A 19472-nucleotide genomic window follows, 5' to 3' on the forward strand; every position below is an offset into this window, starting at 1 on the left:
AAAACATGAAGCCTTTGTTCCATGCATTCTCTCAGGTTGAAGAAGCAGTTTTGCCTTCCTCACTGAGGTATCCGGATCAGGGATGGAATAATCGCAAAACAATCAATTTCGCTTGCGAACTTTCTTCACCCGCAAAAAAGAGAGGAGGCAAATCACGCAAAAAAAGATCGCTCCCGAAATTCTCCCAGAAAATCAGTCTGCTGATGATTTTTTGTGAATTTCCTTGTCAGTATCACTCAAAATTATTTATTTCACTTTGTTTACACACATTGCCCATCTACAAAATGCTACAGGTCTTTTTCCGACGTGTGACGTTACACTTGCAAGTCTAGAGTTTTTTTTGAAAAGGTCCAATAAACCAAATTTTCTGTTTTTGCTTTTTGGGTGTTTTATAATACCCCTGACTCAAGGCGGTTTCAAATACACCCAAAAAGCAAAAACTAGAAACTTGGTTTATTGGACCTTTAAAAAAAAAAAAAAAGAAAAACTCCAGAAGAGTATAATCCAGATGCTGATTTTTTTAGTTTCCTATTACCAATGTTTCGTGCGCGAGAGATCTTTTGATGATGATTAATCCATCGCTGATCCGGATGTTAGAAAAGTCCGAATCTCACTTATCTGTATGCGAATTATGTCAAATAAGCTTTAAAAAATGCAGATCTGGCAACCCTGCCTCAAGTTATGACCACTTACTGCCGTATTGATTTCGTGATAGAAAATACTTGGTGTGACAATTATGCGTAGAAATGCAATGATGGGACAAAAAGACTAGGTGTTGTTTTTGAAGAGTTTCCGAACAAAGTACCAAATTTTATGTGTGTTTCTAAAAGTATTCGTCAAACTTAATTGAAAAATGACAAAAAAAGTCAAAATCGCCCAAAAATTACCTGGGACAATTATGCTTAGAACGGCAGTTAAGTGATATGTAGGCACATTTTTGAATCCGGATCTCACTCATCAGTATATGAAAACTACGCCGAATCCATCATCCGACCTCTCGTTGGATACTGGATGGATAATTGTATATTTTATTTAAATCTTTAAAGGTCTGGCAACCCTGTCTTGGGTTATGACCTGGGGCATGAAAAGAGAGAATGCGTAACGTGATTTTCGAATGATCTTACTTTGTTTACATCAAATAGTAGAAGGCGGTTCAAGCACAAGCGTGACTTTTCCCTTGCACTTGAATGATTTGTTTTGAAATCTGCTATGCGATTTTTTTCAAGATTTCGGGAGACAAAGAACTTTGTCAGAAGTGGGTGAAGTTTCGCGATGTCGGTTTGGAACAAAATGTAAGCAAGAACTCCCGGTAGTGCTGTGCACTTTTCGCGACAAAGTACACCGTCAGGAAAAATATCGTTTTGTACTAGAAAAAGGGAATCGCGCGCACCATTCGGGCGGAATCAACTGATGAAGACGACCTCCGGATGGGCGCTGAAAAGGGAGTTAGCCTGTAGGAAGTGGGTTAATTTTAGGATGAATGGCTCGACGACGACTTTTTCTGTTAATGGTACTGGTTATTCCGAGAATAATCACAAAATGTTCGTAAGTTAAAAAATAAAATGAAAATATAAAGAGAAAGGGAAAATCAATAAACCACATTTGCTTTTTACAATAATTACCTTAATGATCGATTCTAATACTTGCCACTTCTGGCGAACAGTAAAATGGTTCCACTTTGACAGTTCAAAACGGTTCCGCTTTTGAGCCCCTCTATTCACCCCTCAGGTTATGACCGCTTTAGTGATATTCATGTAAGTTTTTCTCGATTATAGATCTCACTGAATCTATGTAAATACTTTGTCCAGATCAATCATACGACCTTTAGTCACCCAAACGAAAAATATATCTCAAAATCTGCAACAGTGAATTTGCTGCGGAAAATGTTATATTTTATTACATTTTTTGCAGCAAGCCCATAGATCATTTTTGCCCGCGTGTAAACACGTCAGCGATCTGCACTGCCCACCATTGAAAAAACGGCTAATATCCACTTTTGGCAAAAACGAGATATTAGCACCAGGTTGTAGAGGATGTTCCAACGCATCTTCTGAACCTTGAATTTCACAGAAATAATGTTTAGATTTGGCTGCCGATGCGAAAAACCAAACGGCTAATATGCCACTCTTATGGGAAATTGCCTTGACGGAGATTTTGTGACAAACACTAAAACGCGTTTTTCTCGGAATACTTGATTTGGCATAATAGCCGAATTTTCAATTATGGGCAGTGCAGTTCTCACCAACACATAGAATGCTGGCGCGTCCCCGAGCAACAATCTAGAGAGAACATTATGTTCGCGCTCTGTCCCTCACCATTCATCAAGCGTCCATGGCGCGGTGGTAGCGTGTCGGATCAGCAACCTAGAAGTTGATGGTTATATCCTCGTTCTGTTAAGGTTTTTTTTTTCTGCAATACAATCAATCTGCCGTCGGTAATGTCGATAATTGTCGGTAACGGGCAAAAATGTCATACCCCTATATCGCAAAAAATGCATGAGGACAGTTTTCATGCAGATTCTGATATACTTTCATGCTGCCATGCATCAAAATCATGCGACCGCCGGTTGGGTGTAGATAGGTAATCGAAAGACCTTCCAAACAAGTTAAAAAGTTTGAAGATTTGGCAACGCTGTCTCAAGTTATGATAACTTAAGTGACAACAATATATGTTTTGAGAGCAGATCTTAGTTAGACTTGGTTTAGAAACTAAAAATCGAGTTTTCTGCGCACTTGGTGTCCAAAGAGATAATAATTCCGATGATTTTTCTTATCGAATCTTCGGTGTCACCCAGTTAGGAGCGAGGAAGGCATCAACTACATAGGAGAAATTCCAGCCCAAAACAATAATTTTTAAGGCACTTTCTGGACCTTCTCCGATTTCAATAAAACTTTGTAGACATCTGGAGTTTTTTTGAAAAGGTTCAATTGACAAAATTTCCAGTTTTGCCTTCCTCACCAAGGCTATAAAATTACTCGAAAAATGAACTTCTTAAATATACTTCCTAGATATACCTTCACGTATACCTATCGAATCAAATTCTGAACAAATGTCTGTGGGGATGTGTGTAGACATGATTTTTTTCCACACGATTATCTCAGAACTGGCTGAACCGAATTTGGCCGGATCCGCCTTATTCTGTTCCTTTTGGGGTCCCCTAAGACCCTATTAAATTCTATTCTGTTTAGTAAAGCATTTAAAAAGTTATGCAAAGAAAAAGATTTTTGTAGATACAAAAAAGGGTGATTTTTTGCATAACCTCAAAAGGCCGGGTCTTCTTGTTTACGTGCGAGAGTTGCGCCAGATGCGAAACGCCCGGTTGCCACATCGCTTCAAATGAGAGTCTGCATGTTTTCTAGAAAAGTCTGTATCAGGTATATATTTTTTCATAAACCTATTTTCATTATTACTTTGTAAATGTGAGGAAGGCACCACCCACGTTTTTGCTTTTTGAGTGTTTTTAAAACCGCCTTGATTCAGGGGTATTGAAAAAAAACCCAAAAAGCAAAAAGTAAAATTTGGTTTATTGGACCTTTAAAAAAAATCCTGGATGACATGTTCTCCTACGCTTATATAAGCCATTTTTCTTTGTATATGGAGCCAGTGGCACTCGATAATCAAATTTGAGAATGGCGTAAGTGTTTTAAATATTGTTGTTTTTCGTAATTTAAATACTGCTCTATATCGAACCCATTGCATCGTATCAAAAAGTGATTAAAAACCAACTTCGAGGAAATTTTACGGACTTTCTGAAAAAAATACACTGAAAGAAAAAAACGCCACTTCCTTGAGATTTTTGATTTCTAAGTTTAAAAGTCAAATCTAAAGGTGAGCCCACATTTTTTTTCGTTTGAAATTTTTGTGGTAATAGTTTAAGATGTTACAAAAAGACTCAAGACAAAATAAAAATGTTGAAAAATCAGAGGTTTTGAGCATTTTTTTTTTTTGACAATTTCTATATGTGAGATTTGATTTTTCAGTCTCGAAAATATCTTCACCGGAAAGCTCGTCCGATTTCCTATCAATTTGTCTTTGGCCACTTTTTTATGCTGGTTCAAGTTAAAAGGTTTAAAATAAGACTATCGTTTGTTTTGTTGTCAAGTTGCAACTGTTGCAGTAGCTAGCAAATTAGTTGAGTTTTCTTCCGAAAAAATGATAAAAATAACTGGGGGATCGTGCATAAACCACGTGACCTACATATAAGATTTATTGTTGTTTCCGAATAATTTGATTGCTTTTTTAAAAGGAAAAAAAAAATGCAAATTTGATTTTACACATAAAAATTATATAAAAAAGTAGTTTTTTTTTAATATTTTTTTTTAATTTTCGACATTGCAAAATGAATTTTAACCATCTTTTCCAATAATCGGGTTAATAAAAGGATAAAGTGTTAGAAAGTGCATGTTTCCATAATTTCTTATTTAAATACCATCTAATTTGGTTTGAGTAGAGCAACTCTAATCTAATGTAATCCAACCCTAGCGCAGCCAGTCTTTCGAGGGCATCCTGGAAAATGCATCCTTTTGTCATTATTAACATTTGCAGTGTCCCATTGCCTCAGAGTGCATTGAAACATCACAAGCGTTAAAGCGGCCAGGCCAACTGCGAAAAGTTTACCGCAACGCTGATTCGTTGAAGTGGGTTGAGTTTGAGCACGAATGTTGAAACAACAATACAATTCTGAATCCACAGAGGTGGTAGAAACGTGGGGATCCCCCGCTTACGTTCCTGTTTGTTAGAGCAATAAATCGATGGGAGCACCATGCTAAGAAGTTTTGGTGGGACCCTCTTGGATGGGACATCGCAATTCTACAAATGCCCTGGACATTTTTTTTTTCCGTGGTTATAGGGCCACAAATCGCTCTTTGATTTGAGTAGGGCAATTCTTACTAAAATTAGCATATTTTTTTTTGGATTTTTGTATTTTTATATTTGGCTGAAACCTGGTGAGTTTTTTTTTCTGTGACTTAAGAAAACATTTTGAATTATTGGTTCGTTCATAAAAGTTTCATTACAATGTTGGTAGCTGGTTATATGAAAAGGCTATGCAAACATTCAAAAATTTGTATCTTGAGAACGGATTGTAACGGCAAAGTTATTGGTACTCCTTAGTACTACTCAGAAAAAAATAGTTGTTATTTCATATCTTCTCACTTATCGACGTGCCTTCCGAGGGGCCATGCTATGAAAAGGCCCATATGATCTCGTTTTCTTTAGATCTGGAAACGGCTTAAAACTAATTCCTCCTCTATTACAAATAAAAGACATACATTTATCCTGACCGACAATCTCATTGAAACCCGTAAATTTATTACCCCGTAGAAACACTATTTACAGTGGAATCGTGCATACATTTAACCCGGCTTCGTGATAAGAATCACGCAGGTATAACTATTGTCGTCGCCGACGACGGTCATCACCACCCGCCAGCTCGTCTGCATTGTGTTAGTTAGTTATTATTTGAACACACACGGAAAGAATACAACAGAACACTGGTGTCACATGGTGTGGTGACTTGCATGTTCGACGAGGAGGTGGTTGGGGGAGGATGTATACATTTTTACATAAAACGCGAATTAATTACCTCGGCCAACCGAGTCCGGGCCGGCTTTGGCCAGGTAAAATCTCGCTTTATAGCTGCTGCAGGCCAATTTAAACCGGCCAGCCAGCGAGTCAACGAGTTGAGTTCGCGTGTTAATATACGTGCTCTGTTCAGCGAGAGCTTGTGTGTACAGAGCCAATGATGTACACGTCCACCGGTCATGAGGAATGATACGGAACGGGGAGGTGGCTGCACGAACTGCAACTGCTAGTATGCTTCTCTAATTAGCCATTTACTTAGAATTTTTCAAGTCCGAAGTCTTGGTCACAGACAAGCAAAGAGGGGATTACTTTTAGAGATTTCGAGCTATTCTGAAACAGTGCAGATCGTCACACCTCATCTGGTTTTAGCTAAACAGCGACTCAAGTAGAGCAGAAATGGCAGCTTTGGAAGAACAAGTATGTAATACAGAAACAGGTTCTCTCTGTCGTGTTCACACGTATGTTTTTCCAAACTCAGATCTAGCGGAGCTTGTCGTAAGACGTTTTTCACACGAATTGAGTGATTTGTTTTGACTCTATAGAACAAACGAAAAAACGTTCTAACTGCATTTTTGATGTCATCGCAGTCGTCACGGGTTTAATTGCTTTGTTCCGAGGAGTAACGTAGAATAAATCATTAAAAATTAACGATTCTCCTTCCAGCGATAGCTGGAATTTGATAAATTGTTTACGTTGAGCGTGCTCGTAAAAGGCGTCTTTGAGTGTTGACTTGTAAACAATTGTTGCATGGAATGCTGTGTTGCGTAAACGTAAATTTCACCAACGTATAGAGCGAGGTAAATTTAGAGCACCACCGGTCCTGGCTATATATATTCAGTTACATTTATTTCTGAAATTCTGATTGTAGAAGGTATTGTTTTGATTCGCTACATGTTGAACCAGCTGTTGTGGATGTACCTGGAACAATGCAGAACGGATTCTCTTATCTATTGCTTTGCGGGTTTACACCCGAACATGCGTCAAATCTTCAGCAACAGCCGGACGGTTATATTCTAAAACCACAGAGTTACAGACTACATTATTACAGAAATGTGCGAAATTCTTAAATATTCAAAGTCAAATCCGCGTGACCTGCTGCCATTCAAAGGGTACCAACTCCACCAATAATGACCTCGGCCTCCATCGATCCGCGTCAATTTCCCATTTACACCGTGCTTATTTGTTGACATAATCGACCACCTTCAACAAAGACTCCAGCCGTCGTCGTCGTGTCTATTGTACCGGTTACGCTGCGCCGCGTCCAAAATCCACAAAATCCTCCCGCGCGTGTACTTCTACAGCAGCAGCAACAATGATGATGACGACGACTTTGGCGCAAAAAATAAAAATAAAAGAAGCTGAAAATTTTGGCTTACATCACTCTTTCACTTGGGAGCTTCAGCTTTCACCGGGGTGGAAACGGCGAAACGCGTTGAAGGTTGTGTTGTTGGTTTGGTCGTCTTTTTGGCAGTCGTCAATCAATCGATAAATGCTAATTCATGGTGGTGGCCACTGGAACGATATGCTCGGTGGAGGACCATAAGTTGGGACGAAATGATGAACGAGAGTGAATGTTTTTTATTTGTGTTTTTGGTGGAAAAGATAAAAAATGTAGAGTGCCGAAAATTTATGGTTATGGATTTTTCATTTTTCAATCGCTTGACGAATTTAAACTTCAATGGTTTATCTTGTTTTTCTTCCTGCTTCATTTTTAAGTATAGTCCAGACTCGATTATCCGACGACCTCGGAAAATTGTACTTGGATCGTTTTGCACCCTTCGACAAAGTTGTAGGGAATCGAATTTCACATCTCCTGGCAGAAAAAAATTGAAACCGATTTGGCTCAAAATCCACAGACACAGATTTTCTGTGTCACTTATTTTTGCCTAAAGAATCGAGCCAGCGGTTATCCCAAGTGTTGTTTTTTTATTGTGTAAAATTGTAAAATTCAACAAACTTTTAGTAACTACAAAGAAAAAAAAATATTCTGAATGTTACATCATTAATGATGTAACACTTTTGCACGTCATTAATCATTCAAATTTAAATGCAATTTGATGTAAATTTGCAACAAATCATACATAACATGTGATTCATAATTTCCGTGTCGAGTAAATTTACACTTTTTTCTGTGTAGTTTTCTTCTATTAAAATACTTCTTCTGAAACTCTTACAGTTAATTAATAGCATTTTTTGTTTTGTTTACTTTCAGGTATGTTAACCTTCCATTTCAACTCTAAAGTAAGGCAGCAATCACTTCGTATGCACAATCCGTGTAAGTTTTTATGAATTCCTAGCATGTTGTTTGTAAAGTGGCTCGACACGTCTTCATCGTAATATTACAAAAAAAAATCAAGAACAGCTGCGCACGACCAAACGAACGATGTCGCGCGACTCAAGGAGTGTAGCAAGCAAGTTTTGTAGTTACTCGCTTTCAACAGCATCTCGTAAAAATGTCGCGATCTAGAAAAGGGGTACGTATAGTTGCTGTTGTATCATCAGCTGTACATTAATGGCCAGGCTATAAATGGCAATTGGGGCAGCGAAATTAAAAATACAAAAATTTAAATATTCAAGATCACGCCCTTTCGAGAATTTTTGTCTTGATTCAACATTTTTCAAAATATATTTTATGCAATTCCGTCGTAAAACTAGGGGAAGTTCTCGTATGTTTGGTAGGTTAAGCACTTGCTCCCAACTCCATCCAATTTGCTGATTTTCACTTTTTAAACAACTTCAAAACTTGATTTTTTCAGCACTTCTTGTATTTATCCAACTCGGTAAACTTCGTTAGAAAGAGGGAGCGGTCGTGGCTGAATGGTTACGATGTTCGCTTTATAAGCGAATGATACTGGGTTCGATACCCATCTGCTCCCAACGAGAATGTTCTGGACTCATTGAATTTGGAAATTAATGAAAAAACATGAGCTCACGGCGGGGTTCGATCCCCTGTCCTTAGGATTGGCAAGCAAAATGCTTTCCACTTTACCGTGGAGCATTGGTAGCTTGAGTAGGACTTAGACTGATATAGTTGAATCCAAGAATCAAACAAAAAATCAAATTCAATGCAAGTTGAACATCAGAACTCAAACAAGATTGCATGCAAGATTGCAAGCGCAGTTGAAATTGAATCTAAAAATACCTCGCTATAAATAGCCTGGGCGACTGATAGAATTCATCCAATAAGAGATGAGAAGAATTGAAAGCATTCCCATTAGAAATGAGAACACACTAAGAATTCGAACAACAATGCATAAACGGTCGTTACCACTCGCCTAGGGTGGCTCCTCAGACCATTCACCTTCCCAAAAACCGTCCAACTCCAAGCGAAACTCACTTGAGGATACCGTGGAGATTTTCCCTTAATACTCTGAAAAAAGTGGAGCATCAACACTTCCCGTCTTCCAAATCCCCTATCCTTGTCCCTGGTGCGCGGTGAAGATGTGAGCGGCCGGCAATGGACGGCTGCCATGGTGGTGAGAATCTGGTTCAGGTGGAATTGGTTCTATTCCCAATTATCGATTCCTAGGCAACTTGGGCTTAGACAATCATCACATCACATGGTGAAAATCCAGTCTGCAATCCGCTAAAATCACCGTCTCCTAGCGAAGCGAACTCGGTAAACTTCGTTAGAAAGGTACTACTATTTCGGAAAGATAAAAAAACACAATTGTTCCATTGATAATTGCTTGTTGCTGAGATATTGGGCGGCTGCTTAAGTGAGACTTTGAAACATCAATTTTACTGTTATTTTCCGCTGTATCTAAGCAACCAGAGGTTCAATCTTGATTCTTAGACGATTTTGTTCTTAAATTCAGGCAAGATTTACAAAATATTCTAAACTTTTTACATTTGAATGGACTTTTAAATTTTTTTTATTGCTGCAATTTTTTAATTGAATGCAAACTTCAAGTGGTTTTTCTCGAAAATGGTGCTGTAAAGTACTTTTTGATTTCAAAGTCAATTACATTTAAAATTGTAGTCTAACAAAATTTGGGTAAGACTTTAACAAAAAAAAAAAAAAAAAAACAAAATATCATAATTTGTCCGTTCTTCTATATAGCTTATCAGTTATGAATTTTTGTCCCTTAAAACATAAAAAAAAACTTATTTCGGGAAAGGAGAATGGGATCTCGCCGAGACATGAAAAAAAAAGTCTTCTTCTTCCAATGCACTGTAGCCTTCTCACTGACGCAGACTGGGTAGGATCCGTTCTGTTTCTGGATCCGTCTTAAAGTTTCGACTTGTTTCTATGGTAAGCCTCCTGCACAAATGAATCAAACGGATTAAAACTAAATAATTTATGTTTCAATCATGCTAAAACCTATCAGAACTGATAGTTTTCGCTGACACGCGTCGAACGAAGTAAAGATGATCGAAATCCATGGTAACATAGATTTTATGATTTTACGAATTTTTGTACATTTTACCAACAAAAAAAAAAACTTCAACAGTTCGTAACTTTTGAACCCCGGGGTTTAGAGTTGGTCCAGAAGACTTTTTTTCATGTGTCTTCGAGTCGGTCTCTGCTCTGCATCCTTGGACCAAATCCGCACATTCTTCTTTAAATTTTATATACAAAAGTTAAATTTAAATCAGTTGAAAAAATCCGTGCATCTATTTTTTTTTCAAATAGTCCTCATCACGATTAGGGTGTTTTTTAAAATCTAACTTTACAGGAATATTTTTGGGAATTTTGTTGTTTTTTAGAAAGTTGTTGGGCTTGCCAATCCAAGCAACTTTGTTGAAGACACCAAAATTTTATCTCGTAATTTATGCCTTCTATGACCAAAATTATAGAAAGCATCTGAGCAAACCTTCAAAAAACAGTTTTTTGAACGTGGCATTTGAGGGTTAAGCTTTAGAGAAAAGTGATATGCAGAGCACTTTTATAGCTCTAAAAATGAACATTTTTATTTTTTGACATGTCAATTTGGATTTAAGGGTCAAAAGTAACAGCCATTTTAAGGTAAAAAAGTTGCAAATTAAAAACATAAACATCTCTAAAAGGCGCATGTTTTAAGCACCAGGTTGCATTTGAAAGAGGAGATCTAGCATTAGGGACCATCCATAAACTACGTGGACACTTTCGGAGGAGGAGGGGGGTACGGCGATTGTCCACGATCCATACAAAACTAGTTTTTTTGAATGGACAATTGTCCACGTGATTTATGGATGGTCCCTTATAAACGCTGAAAAAATCTCAGGGGTTTTCCTTTAAACTCGAGATATCTTCATTTGAAAAAGTCTTACTATCAAGGGAAACCCATATGGGACCACCTTAACGAAATTCGAAAATTGTTTAAATATATGTTTTTCCATGTAATTTTGCTCGCTGAATCTGAATTTGCCCTCAGAATTGAGCCAAAGTGTCAAAAAATTGAATTTTTGGTCATTTTTTGGGTTTCCTTGTTAAATTATCATGTACACCCAAATTATGACCAAAAATTTCATTTTTCGACGCTTTGGCTCAATTCTGAGAGCAAATACAGATTCAGCGGGCCAAATTACATGGAATAAACATATATTTAAACAATTTTCGAATTTCGTTAGGGTGGTCCCATATGGTTTTCCCTTGAAAATCAAACTTTTTCAAATGAAGATATCTCGAGTTTTAAGAAAAACCCCTGAGACCCCTGGTGCTTAAAATTTGACTTCCGCCTTTTCGATATATTTAAGTTTTAAATTTGCATCTTTTTTACCTAAAAAAGGCTGTAACTTTTGACCCTTAAGTCCAAATTGACATGTCAAAAAATAAAAATGTTTATTTTTAGAGCTCTAAAAGAATGTCACTTTTCTCTAAAGCTTAACCCTGAAAAGCCACGTTCAAAAAACTGATTTTTGAAGGTTTGATCAGATGCTTTCTATAAATTTGGTCATAGAAGGCGTACACAGAAAAAAATATTTCTGTAAATTTACATTATTTATCATGTACCAAAAGGTATCATGATAAATGATGTATATTTACATTAGGTTCATTGGAAATTTACATTAGATTCATTGGAAATTTACATTAGTTTTGAAAATTTACATTGGTTTTCGAATTTACATTACTTTTGGAATTTACATTAGTACCAATCAACTAATTCTGATTAGCCAATGGGAATGAGAAGCTCGACTTGGATTGCAGTAGGAAAAGGGTGTGGCCTATGTTCTATTTTAAAATGAGTGAAGCGGGCAGCAAAAGGAAATTATGATTTTAAAAAGTTGTTTCACAGGTAGGGGACGCTTTCTCGTCGACGGCCAAGTGGAATAACGCTGGACTGGAATCGAACGGTCAACGGGTAGAATGTTCGGTGTTACTGCTGCTACCCGCTGCCGACTGAGCCATCTTCGCATTTTATAAACGAGCGGCTAAAGCATCAACTTGTTCAGGGCGAGGCTCAGGCAGTGGGCCAGCGAAGTATGAGAGCGATAGAAAGAGAACCAAATATTACTATTTTTAGTTCGGGTAGTTTTGAAGTCAACGTTTGGCAGAAATACATTGGATATATGATTTACATTGAATAGGAATTTACAGGAAGCCGAACACGGGTAGAAATTCATCAGATTTGAGTTTCCATGTTCAACGTTTCCATTAGATTCAGGATTTACATTAGATTTAGATTTACATTAGAGTAATTTCCATGACTTTTTACTCTTTACATTATATTCCAACATTACATTGAGTGAGTTTACATAAGAAACAGTAATTACGTGCTGTGTAAATTTAAATATTTTTTTCTGTGTAGATTACGAGATACAATTTTGGTGTCTTCGACAAAGTTGCTTGGATTGGCAAGCCCAACAACTTTCTAGAAGACAAAAAATCCCAAAAATATTCCTGTAAAGTAAGATTTTCAAAATTATCCTAATAGTGAACCACCCTAATTTTTAACCAAACCAAAAGTTGCCCTTTTCCATTTGCAACAACTCTTTTGAAGACACCAAAGCTCCAAAACATCACCATTTTTCGAAAAATCCATTTTCGACTTAATTTTGCGATCTGGACCACTGTGCAATGTCTACAATTTTGCCGAAGACACCGAACCGAAAATTCCTTCAAAGGTTGCAGATTTTCGAATGTTTACGTACCAATTTGTATGGACAGCTGCCAAAATTGCATGGAGACTTTTATTGGTGAACCAATGACATACAATGGCTTCTTAAATCATTGGGAAGGCCCTCACAAAGTTTGATCAAAATAAAAAATATATAAAAAAAATAAATTTGCACACAATCGGCCGATTTTGTAGAGAATTTCATGTATAGAAAATCAAAAATTTTGAGCACTCGTGGTATTTATCCAACTCAGCAAGCCTCTTGAGTGAATGTACGACTAGTTCTAATAAAAACCTTAGATTGATATGTGTTATATGTTTAACTAGGAAAGGTCGTTTAAACTAAAGCGGCACCCAATAATTGTAAAAACATAACACAACAAATACCGCCAGTAGCTCCTAACACTACCTTTCCTCGCACCATTCACTTAAAAGCGTCTTTCAACGACTCTTTTTTTTTACGACACATCGCTGCACAGTTGAAACCAGCACCCCCAAGAGATCAGAGTACCAGCTGCTGCAGCATTGAACTTGACCTGAGAGGAAATCTATGTAGCTACTATAAAACACCACCCCGTTGTCATTGTTATCCGAGCATTCGTTGGTGAAGGTTGTCTGAATCAACATGACTCGTCGCGTCCCGGCGCAAAACGCCGGCAATATTGCCCTACCTGCGGCTCAAGCAGGCAAAAAAGTGGGAATTTCCAAAAGGAAGGTTGAGGCCTCAACTGATGGCCAAAAACCGGGAATTTCCAAAAGGAAGGTGCTTTTGGAAGTGACATCGAACAGCAAAAAGACGAAAAAGAGCGACGGTACTGTACCGATGGATGAGGAGGAGGAGAACTCTTCATCGCACGAGGAGCAGCTTTTGAAGAACAACAAGTTCGCTGGACTGCCTGACGAGGACCAGGTAGCGGAAGCAAAGGAGAATGAAGTGAAACAGCGAAAGGAGAAACTGCCTCCTTTTTATGTGCGGCAATCAGCAGCAACGATCGACTTTCGTGCGGGGCTGGTTGAACTCATCAAGTCTGGGAAAGTCCTAGGCAACATTCGTCTGTGTCAGGACGGATTTAAGGTGCTGGTGCAATCCAGGCAGCACTATCAACTGGTCAAGGATTACTTGACCGAAAACGAGGCGGAGTACTTTACCCATGATGTCGTCATGGATAAGCCGTACAAAATCGTCGTCAGAGGTCTGTACGACATGCCAGTGGAGGAATTAGCTGCCGAGCTAAAAGTTTTGAAACTGGATGTGTTGGCCGTGCACAAAATGAGCCGACGCAACAAAGACATCAAGTACCGTGACCAGCTCTACCTGCTGCATTTGGCTAAGGGATCGACGACGCTTCCTGAGCTGAAGGCAATTCGAGCGGTTTTCAACATTATCGTGTCGTGGGAGCGATACCGACCAGTGCATCGTGACGTCACACAATGCTTCAACTGCCTGGGCTTCGGGCACGGAGGTAAGAACTGCCACCTGAAGCGTCGTTGCGCCAAATGTGGTACCGATGCGCACATCACATCCCAGTGCATCCAAGATTCGCTGGTGAAGTGCCTCAACTGCAACGGTGAGCACTCGTCAACCGACCGAAAGTGCCCCAAGAGAGCTGAGTTCGTGAAAATTCGGCAGCAAGCATCGACGAAGAATCAGCCTCAGCGTCGTAGAACTCCTCCAGCCCTGGTGGAGCAAAATTTTCCACCTCTTCAACCGCGACGCCAGGTCCCGAACTTGGCACCGTTGCCGTTGGATCCCAGGAAGAGAGCTGAGATGAATCATCCACGGCCGGGTTCCAGCCAGGAGCCGAGACCGCCACCACCGGGCTTCAGCCAGGAGCCAAGACCAACCCAAGAACCAGCAGTTGAGGAAAATGGTAATGATCTTTACACCTCAACCGAACTCCTCAATATTTTCAAACAGATGTCCGCTGCACTGCGTGGATGCAAAACCAAGACCCAGCAGATTGAAGTGCTGACCTCGTTCGTCATCCAGTATGGATCGTAGGTCCCTCAAGCTGCTGAATTGGAACGCTTGCTCCATTAGGAGAAAGAATTTAGAGCTGGTGGATTTTCTTCGCGAGAAGGAGATCGACGTAGCTGCCATCACGGAAACTCATCTGAAGCCCGGTGAAAAACTACAAGATCGCGACGCAGCTCGATAGGACCGCCTCTGGAGGAGGAGGTGTGCTTGTCGCTGTTCATCGTGATCTCAAGCCACGCCGGCTGCCACACTTCAAGCTGGACATCATCGAGGCCGTTGGGGTGGAAATTCCCACTTCGGTTGGCCCAGTACTCTTCATTGCTGCATACTGCCCACGTCAGGTGAATTCCAGAGATGGTTCAGCAGCAAAACTGAAGAGCGATATCCAGAAGCTGACACGGCGGAGCGCAAAGTACATCATCGCTGGTGACCTCAACGCGAAGCATGAAGTTTGGGGCAACAGCAGGAGGAATCGGAACGGAGTGATTCTGCACAACGATCTGCAAAACGGATACTACAACGTTGTGAGTCCGGATCGTCCAACGAGGGTGGCTCGGTCTGGGAATCACTCAATCATCGACTTCTTCATTACCAATATGGCTGAGAACGTGGCTCATCCTGAGGTGTTTGAAGAGTTGAGTTCTGATCACTATCCGGTGGTTGTGGAGGTTGGAGCTTCCGTTACTCCGCAGCGGCAACCAACCCGGAAAGATTACCACAACGTTGACTGGCAGCAGTTTCAGCAAGTGGTCGACAGCAACATCGACTATGATCAACACCCGGAAACTTCTGCCGATATTGATCGTTCGCTGGAGGTGATCCAGCAGGCTATCAACCAAGCAGAGGCTGCCAACGTTCGGGAGGTTCCTGTTAATTTTAAGGTAACTGATATTGACGTAGATACTAAACACTTGATTAGACTTAGGAATGTTTATAGGAGACAATATCAACGGACTGGGGACTATGACAAAAGATTTCAGTGAACAATTTGAACAAAATCATACAAGACCGACTTGACAATATCAGAAATCAAGAATTTTCAAAACATGTAAGCCAGCTTGGGAATTATTCAAAACCATTTTGGAAACTTTCAAAAGTTCTTAAAAACAAACCAAAGCCTATTCCTCCTCTTATTGTTGAGGATTCTCCTTTGATTACATCCGAGGAAAAGGCAAATGCACTTGGGCTTCATTTTGTTAGTTCACATAATCTTGGCGCTTCCATGACCAGCCGTAAAGAAACATCAGTTGCCAATAGTATTTCAACAATCAATGACTCTACCTTTGAATTTCCTGCAGATTCCCATGTTTCTGGTGAGGAAGTCAAAGTTGCAGTTAAACAAATGAAAAATATGAAAGCTCCAGGCTTTGATAACATTTTAATCTAGTGTTGAAAAAACAGAGTGATCAGTTCTTTCAACATCTAGCCAATATTTTCAATAAATGTTTGCAACTTGGTTACTTCCCCACCAATTGGAAACTGGGCAAAGTCATACCAATTTTGAAGCCTCAAAAGATCCAACATCGCCAACAAGTTATCGTCCCATTAGTCTTTTGAGTAGTCTGTCCAAACTCTTTGAGAAGGTCATCTATTCAAGGCTTTTGGATTTTACCAACGATAATAATATAATTTTGAATGAGCAGTTTGGCTTCCGAAAGGGACATAATACTGCTCATCAGCTTACGAGAGTAACTAAAATCATCAAGCAGAACAAGCTTGAGTCTAAATCAACTGCTATGGCTTTGTTGGATGTTGAGAAGGCTTTTGACAATGTTTGGCATGATGGTTTGATACATAAACTGTATTTATACGGTTTTCCAATGTATCTTATCAAAATTATCCAGCACTATCTTTCGGAGAGATCGTTCAAGGTTTTTCTGAATGGGATTGCTTCTGGATTATTCAACATTGATGCTGGGGTTCCCCAAGGAAGTATTCTTGGCCCACTTCTGTACAATATTTTTACATCTGATTTGCCTACTCTTCCTGGTAATGGTGTGTTGTCACTTTTTGCTGATGACACTGCCGTTATTTATAAGGGTAAAATAACCAGATATTTAGTTGGCCGTCTTCAGAAGGGTCTTGACGTTCTTTCCGAATACTTTGGCGACTGGAAAATTCGCATAAATGCAGCCAAAACTCAAACCATCATTTTTCCACTTTCCAAATCGGCCCGATTTGTCCCAAAGGATGATGTTTTGATTAAAATGAATGATGTTTCGATACCCTGGTCAAAGGAAGTTGTCTATTTAGGTCTCATACTTGACTCGAAACTTTTGTTTCGGCAGCATGTAGATAAAATATTGAACAAGTGCAGCATTCTCATCAGGTGTTTGTATCCTTTAATTAACAGAAAATCAAAGCTATCTTTGAAAAATAAGCTAGCAGTTTACAAACAAATAATTTACCCCGTTATTGAGTATGCAGTACCTGTTTGGGAGTGTTGCGCTAGAACTCATAAATTGAAGCTCCAGCGTGTCCAAAACAAGGTACTCAAAATGGTTTTGAATGTTCCTGGCTGGACAAGATCAAGTGAGGTTCATGAATTAGCAGAAGTAAAAATGTTGGATCAGAAGATTCAAGAAAAATGTTTGAAATTCAGGGAAAAATGTGCTATATCTGAATACCCCTTGATTCAAGGATTGGTTTAGTTTATTGTAAGTTTAAGTTAGTTTTAGGTTAGGTTATGTTTTCTTAACATTTTTTTTTTCCTCATTGTACCTAGTGTTACAAAAATGATAAATCATATACTTTTAAAGTTAAGAAAATGAACAGTGTTTAAATCACGAAAAGCAAACTAAAGCTGAAGAGCCACAGCTGACCACTTATTATGTAAACCAAATGTAATTATTATAAGAAAGATTCAATAAAGTATATTTAATTCAAAAAAAAAAAAAAATACCACCCCGTTGTCGTCGTCGTCGTCGTTTGTAACGACTCTCGAAACGATGCCGCGGCGATCAACTCCTAGCTCCGAATTTGAGGTAGTGCCATCTTGCCACAATGGGTCAATTTGAGGTTAAGTTTTTGTCAATTAAAAATTGCTTTCTACGTTTCGATCAACTTTAAGGTCTTCTTCAGGACTTAACATGTATTGATTTACAATTTTTCGCAGTGTTTTTAAATGCAGATTTAAAATTTGTACTACATGTAACAAGACAGCACAAAACCAACGACCTATCATGGACTCTGCAACTTTCCTCTCTAGCTAGCTTTAGTGAGGGTCGAGGTGCATGCCGGGGTTATGGCCGCTACTGCGACGACGTTTTTTTTTTCTCCTCTCAAATTGCATTAGCCGCGGGACGTGTCGTATACTGTCGAAACCCATATACTCAACTGATTTGGCCTGAACGACGTCGGCTTGTGAGAGGGAGGGGGCGTCGCATTTGATTCGATTGCTATCAACCGTGGCAAAAACGAGAAAAGTGATAATTTTTGAGCTCAAATCGCGTTCTGCTTGGGTGGTTCTACGCGACCGTCGTGGAATTAGTGGCAGTTTGTGAATTTTTACCGGGGCAAAAGTTTGATCTAAATTTGGAGCTTCAATATCTTCAAAAGTATTAGATTTTGTTTAGGAACAAAAATGAGTTTTATTTAGAGATGTGACACTTTGCCTTCTCAATCAGTCAAAGCGAGTAATTGTTATTAGATTGTTATCATCACCGTACGAGAGGGGAGTAGAAATATCACTATTTCGCGTGATGAACGACACCCACATTTAGTAGCAGGAACAGCAGTCGTGTGATACGGGTTTGTCCCACTGTCAAATGTTCCCTTGACATCGCAGGACAAAATTATAGAGGTTAGGTCGTCATCATCTGCTAGATACACTTGTGGCACTTTGTGGTGATAAGCTAAGGGTCAGTCGAGTGAGTAATAAAGGCGCTATTAAATAGACAAATATGTGGGATTGGTCCACCGTTCCGCGTTAGTGAGGCTTTTTAACGATGTCACACCCACGACTGGGTTTGATATAGTCATTTGTGCATTACTTTACATTAAACATGTGAGCGACACACTATTCTGACAGGTACTTGATTTGAGAGGCATTTGTGGAAACTTTCATTGAGAAACAGGTATCGAAGGTCTGGCAACTCTACATTATGTTATGAGTACATAAGAGCTCAAAGTTTTTTTTCAAAGTTTCAAAGTCTAATCCGATAAAAAATATTGAAGATCTGTCAACTCTGTCTCGAAATATGATGAGTAATTCGCTACGTATTTGATAATAGGCTTTTCTTTGTATTTTTATTATTATTTTAATGAAACTTAGTCAATGCATTCCTTTTGTCTAAAGAAGCCATTTTGAATGATTTATTTTTCAATAAAATTTGGCGGGCTAGGCTGGCAAATTTGTAAATTTTGATTAGAATTTTGCAAATATTTTTCAAGAGTCCCTTCAAAATCCTGGCCCGAAAAATTAGGCGACAAAAACATATTATTTAAAAATTTCAAAGAAAATTTTAGTGCAAACTACTGAAATAAATTTAAAATGCATTCACCTGCGTTAATTTAAAATTTTTCCGAAATTTTGTGAATTTTCGATGGACAGTACCGCTAAAAGTTTTTTGCTTGATATATTTTGTTTTTAAATATTGATTGCAAATTAAAAAAGAACAGGAAAAGAGGAAAAAATACAGAATGATGCACAATCCATCACATATTTTGAAAATAAATGTGATTTTTGGAAAAAAATAAAATATTGGCGAACGAAATTAATCTTTTTTGGATAAAAAAAATGCATGTCCAAATCGTCCAAAGGGTCATTCTTATGCAAAATTACTTTCATTAGCACAAGATTGAATTTTAGGGGGTGAAAATTCGAAAAACTTGTCTAAAATGGTCAAAATCATCACTTTTTCAAAAAACAT

At 38.7% G+C, this 19472-nt stretch overlaps 1 protein-coding gene across 2 annotated transcripts in view; it reads left to right on the forward strand.

Annotated features, from left to right (window-relative positions):
• LOC6053338 (beta-1,4-mannosyltransferase egh) overlaps window positions 1–19472 on the forward strand; it is a 101032-nt gene that overhangs the window by 22653 nt on the left and 58907 nt on the right. Inside the window, exon 2 of one of the 2 annotated variants that reach the window (XM_038252434.1) lies at window positions 7796–7858. The exons of the other annotated variant lie outside the window; for it this stretch is intronic. The gene's annotated coding sequence lies outside the window, so the exon portion shown is untranslated. The remainder of the gene's footprint in view (window positions 1–7795; window positions 7859–19472) is intronic. 2 annotated transcript variants of the gene reach the window in all.

This window comes from Culex quinquefasciatus, chromosome 1 (genome assembly GCF_015732765.1).
Source record: "Culex quinquefasciatus strain JHB chromosome 1, VPISU_Cqui_1.0_pri_paternal, whole genome shotgun sequence".
Lineage (NCBI taxonomy): Eukaryota > Metazoa > Arthropoda > Insecta > Diptera > Culicidae > Culex > Culex quinquefasciatus.